Source organism: Coffea arabica, chromosome 8c (genome assembly GCF_036785885.1).
Source record: "Coffea arabica cultivar ET-39 chromosome 8c, Coffea Arabica ET-39 HiFi, whole genome shotgun sequence".
NCBI classification, from domain to species: Eukaryota; Viridiplantae; Streptophyta; class Magnoliopsida; order Gentianales; family Rubiaceae; genus Coffea; species Coffea arabica.
The window spans coordinates 43,720,407-43,726,427 of NC_092325.1; positions in this window are offsets into that span (position 1 = coordinate 43,720,407).

The following is a 6,021-nucleotide window of genomic DNA, read 5'->3' on the forward strand; positions in this document are numbered from 1 at the left end:
TATTTTTTTTATTTTTTATCATTTGCACGCTTTTTGATTCAAGTCGTTGCTGATAAATTAATCATTAATTCAAGAATAAATTTTATATCATTACCACTTTATAAGCGTTAGTTATGTGTGCATGCTTGAGTAGAAGACTGGGAGTTAAAATTCATACTCATGTTAAATAGTACTCTCTCCGTCACATTTTGATAATTCAGTTTCTTTTTTCACACAGTTTAAAAAAAAATAATTAACTTTGTTGGAAAAGTAAATTTAGATTGCTATTTCCCTAAAATACCCTCACATTAAATATGGTACAACTTTATGGGAACTTGAATTGATGGTAAAAAAAAAAAGAATCAACTCTCATTAAATGGAATAGATTTACAGTAACAACTACTTACATTGAATAAGGGTATTTTAGAAAAATTAAAATACAACTACATTCTTCAATTGGAAATTGGACTACAATTTGAGACAGATAAAAAAGGAATACATGACTATCAAAGTGGGACGGAGGGAGTATAAATCTATATGTGCTGCTGCGTGTACACTATTAATATATATAATAATTATTCATTAAATATTTATATCATACTCTCTATTTTATTTTTTTAAATTCTGTAACATCAAAGTAGTCAAATACCACATGTAGGACCTTGTGGTGGAAGTGGTGCATACGCTGTATTCTCCTCCCCATCCTTGCAAATTGTTTTATTTTTGTTCGACAATTCAATTTTTGTATATATAGATTAATAATGATATTCTCATAACTTTTTTTTTCCTTTGCACCCTATATGTTTTAAATGTGAATGGTGTTTTATTTTGCAAATACATGTAACTTTATCAATTCAACCATTTAATATTTTCAGCACTTAATTTTTAACTTTTAGATTCTAGAATTCAAAATTCAAATTTCAATTTTATCAAACGAAGACTGAGTTGGGAAGATTGATGCGTTAGATGATTTGAGAAAAGAAAACGTAAATAAAAGATATTAAGTTCAAAACCCCCCACTTACATTAACAGAAAAAGCAGAGAATAAATCATTGTACCTCCATGTGACATGCAAAGAATTTTTAAGAAATTCACAAGGGAGGCCGCTACGTAGTTATTTTAGAAATTTATTATCGTTGTACATGCCATGAAATCAAGAAACTGATTTTTTAGCCCCATACACCACCACCCGCACACCCCCCCCCCCCCGGTCCCCCCCAAAAAACAACAAACCAATTAAAAAAAAAAAAAAAAAACAAACACCATGTAAGATCTAGGGATTCCTATTGTCTTTTACTGCTGATACATCAGAACATCTCTAGCTTTGGACATAATCATATAAATGCGCGCTGGTCCCTTTCTTGCACTTGTATCTTCCCAGTATTTGTTTGCAACGTGTGCGATCCTCAAAAGATCAAGTAAAAAGTTGAGGAAAAGAAAAAAAAAAAAGCACCTTTCATGCTTGATGCAGGTATCAAGAGTACGCACCTTCATTTATAGTAATGCCAGCATCAGAAGGAATCCGACTTTATTATGTTTTCGTGGCTGCCGATCATTTTCTTTTCCTCGACCTTTTGGGCAGTTTCGAGGATAAGATTACCTCATCCTCTGAGGCTGTTTTTCAAGTTGAAGTCCCAAAGGGATATTTAGGCAGGTTAGCAACTTAATTAGCAGTGGGACCATCGTTGTTAGGATCGCGATCCGGATCGATCCTACGATTCGATCAAGACTACCGATCCAACCTACAATCTTGATACGATTCTATTATTTTCAATAAATTAAATAATAATTTTAGTATTTTGACTATATCTTTGTGTAGAAAACTCGAAATTGAGTGTCGTTTGTTGCGTTGTAAACTATATTCAAAGTGCTTTAAATCCATGTAAATAATTAAGCCCAATTCCAAACCTAGAAAATTTGATGAATCTTTAAATTTGACTCATATAATTCACTAAAGTGAATAAATGATCTTTGTTATAGGTTATCACATGGAGCTAGTGTTTTGTGTCTTTATTATAATAAATTAATATGATTTAGAGCCTTTAGAAATGAATTAACCTTAATTAACAATATAATTATATTGATTGCACATGAATTACATTATTTGTTACTATATTTATGAATTGCAAACTTAAAAATTATAAATATGACAATTTATTACATTTTTTTGTAGGATCTACCGATTCTACGATCCGATCCTACAATCCGATCCTACAAATCAAAAAATGATCATAGGTAAGATCCCGATTTTGAAAACCTTGAGTGGGACTGATCTTTTCATCTTTTATGTCACAACACATAAAAACTCATGCCTAACCGCACTCTAATTCGGATTAAAAAATTAAAAAATAGAGGATTAGTGGACTGTATGTACGTTGTTGGATCTCTTGAAGAAATCATTCCCAATGTTAATCTTTTCTTCCCCCGAGGTCAAGCCAAAAACAGGGAAATCATGGACTGAATATAGTCCTATATATAACATGGACAAAAGCTGCGGTTTGTTTAGCATACTTGCTTTGTCGAATGAATATTAACACGTTCCAAACAATCCTCGTCGCAAAAAAATTGGAGACAAAACATTAACCCTCTCAATCTTCTGCTCCAGCATTTTCTTGCTTGCATTTTTTGGGTTTCGTTATTCATTCATGATGTTTAATTAATTATCCGATCTGATGATGAACTGAAACAGCTACTTGGCAAAAAGAAACAGATATAGGACAAGAGACATGGGTGGTTCCATCGCAATCGGGTAGCTAGGAGTAAAATATATGACATCCAGAGTATCCATTATCTCATTATTTCCATACATATATCTATATATATGTATATCATGCACATGCAACACAGACAATAGCATAGATTGAATGATTGAATAAGAGCAGGAGGAAACATACAAGAAGCCACCTTGTAGAGAATAATAGAATGTCGTAGTATACACACACATGGGAAAAAGTAATAAAGAGCACCACATCTAATGTACAATAAAACCAGGGCGGAGCCAGAAAAAAATTTTAGTGGGGACAAAAATAACATCAAATTTTTTATCTACTCTTTTTCTAATTTTTTAAGCAAAAAAATAATAAATTCACCAATAAATACAAATGGGGGAAGAAAGAAGAGCCGTCGGTTGTGAAGAGAAAATGGGGACTAGAGGAGGAAAGGAAATTGGGGAGTGGGGACCAAAAGAAAGGACTGATATAATTGGTACTTGGCTCTGTTGGGAAAAAAATGGGAGACCAGAGGAGGAAAGTGAATGATATAAATTTTGTGACCTATTTTTCACATTTGTTCTAAAAAAACTCTGGGGGTACCTTTACAATTATATCAAAATTGTATAACTATTATACAAATTTGAGGGGAGGCAGTGGGGGCCCGTGCCCCCACCTTAAATCCGCCCCTGAATAAAACCGCTGCAAAGCCTTGAACCCATATATGTTGATCTCTTCTTTCTCTCCGATGAAAGGTAAAATCTGTATATGTTTTATAGTATCTAATTTCTACGTTTAAAAGGGTGCAATATTTAGATACTTGAAATTTTGCTAATTGAACCAACTCTCAATAGAAGAGTTGGCCACCATCAAGCCTTTAAGGCTTGGTGAACCCTTATCTCCCACTAAGGCACTAATTGTCACAGGTGTGGCTCTCCAAATCCAGACAGGCCGTCCGGTTCAGCGTTGATTCAGTCCCCGTCGGTCCTCCAATAGATTCAGTTGGGTCCCCCCTAAAATAAGATAGAATAGGAGTAAGACCCGAGCGTCGAAAAAAAAAAAAAGAAATTTTGGTAATTGCCAGACAAGCAATATTATGCAGGAAAAAGTCATATAGTTTTCCAGTTATTTCTCCTTGCAAATTGAGCTGAATATCCAGACCACACGGGAGAAGTAGCTTATTAGTATTAGTTAATCATGCGACAATTTTGGCTCAACCAAGACTATTATTAGCATTACCTTTGCTTATTAGTATATATGTACTTAACCACAATGGTTTTTTTTTTTTTTTGGGGTAAATTAATGAGCAGTAAAACCCTGGCTGGTGGAGTGTGATTAATTGTTCAATTATGATCATCACATTATTGTCATTATCTCAACAGTCAGCAGAACTTAAGAAAAAATAAAAACAAACTCTCAACCTTCATGGAGTAGGATTAATCTGGTCATGCTTAATTGGCTATATGTAGTCAAGACTGGCATAATTTTGCTTTCCATGTTTTTCAAGCCAAATAAAGTGGCTGTCATGCATTCCATTTTTTTCAACTTGTAAAATAGTGAAACCTGCAATTATTGAGCATCCAATCGGAACAACTAGGAACGGTACTTCTCTCTGGATTGCTCGTGCCTGTGATCGTGATCCTGTCCCATATATGAAGCACCGCTCAGATGCAACAGGATTGGATCTCAAGTCTAATGGTACATATTTTTCTTTAATAAATAACAATAATAATAATAATAATAATGACAATAATGCTTCTGGGTTCACTATTGAATCAATTAAATTTGTGGCTTCATGTTGCTACAACTGATCATTCAAACAATGTGTTAAGTTTGGAGTGATCTTGGTACTTTTTCTCTCCAATTCTGCATGGACCCAAAAAGGAAAAAATTACCTGTAAAATGATTCTGTTTCAGCATTTGTATTGTTTGAAGAAAGAATTTATCTTTTGAAACGCAAATGTCAAGCTCATATAAATTAGTATAAATTATTACATGATCCTTCTACCATTTTAAACCATCCAAATAACCTCTACCTTACAGCTTTATGTAAAATGAAATTTTAATAGGAAAAACCTCTGTAACGTTGTTAGTTGAAATAATGGTATTACCGTTGTTGAAATACTACATAAATAGAATGAGGGTCTAATAACTTTTTTTTTATTTTTTATTTTTTAAAAAAAAAAAACATTTTTGTCAACAAGTGGGGCTGGAATTCAAGGAATATAAGACTATAAGGAAATTCTGTTAGCATGAGCAAAACCATAGGAGGTTCACGGGATATTTACGCAAATTATAAGAAAATTAAGCGAATATCAAAATTTCATCAAATGCTTTTTTGGAGTGTCAGTTGCAAAAGGTGCTTTTCAACTCTTTCCACCTTACATAAAAGAGACCAAAGGAATACGTGTTAGAGAAATTAATTATGTGATGATAATATGCAAAACTGTAAGAGGGTTGTTATTGGTAATTTATCCTGTAAACTGTAAGTATGTCTCACATATCATCATTTTCAGGCCAGACAAACTTTTCCTAACTCGTACTCAACTTTGTGGCTCAGTGACGGTGGCTAGCTAAGAAATACTCCCTCCGTCCACTTTGATAGTCCTGTATTCCTTTTTTATCTGTCTCAAATTGTAATCTACTTTCCAATTGAAGAATGTAGTTATATTTTAATTTTCCTAAAATACCCTTATTCAATGTAAGTAGTTGTTACTATAAACCTACCCCATTTAATGAGAGTTGATTCTTTTTTTACCATCAATTCAAGTTCCCATAAAGTTGTACCATATTTAATATGAGGGTATTTTAGAAAAATAGCAATCTAAATTTACTTTTTCAACAAAGTTAACTATTTTTTCTTAAATTGTGTGAAAAAAGAAACGGGACTATCAAAGTGAGACGGAGGGAGTACTATGCATTTAAGCACAAGACGGCGAAATGCGGCCCATGATGTGGGGTTGGATCGTTATAGGCCATCATGCGTTTCTGACCAATGAATTTCTCTTGTTTTTCCCACCTCTCCTTTATTCTTTTGGCGCCGTCGACTTCCAACAAAATGTTTCTCCTTCATGCCCCACTGCTCGTCAATTCGTCCTATGTCCATTAATTTTTGCGTTTTGGTCATTTTTATGTGGTCCAGGAGTTAATTACAGAGGTTAATTTGATACAGCCCTTTAAATTCATGTTTCGACCGATTAATGATTGGTCAAAACAAGACAATCAATAAAATTTTCTTTGCCCTGTTCAAAACTTGCGGCCAACCAACTCTTCTCTTTGGCCTACAATACAATGCAACGGGTTACTTGCTCTTAGATGACTTAATAGTCATAAA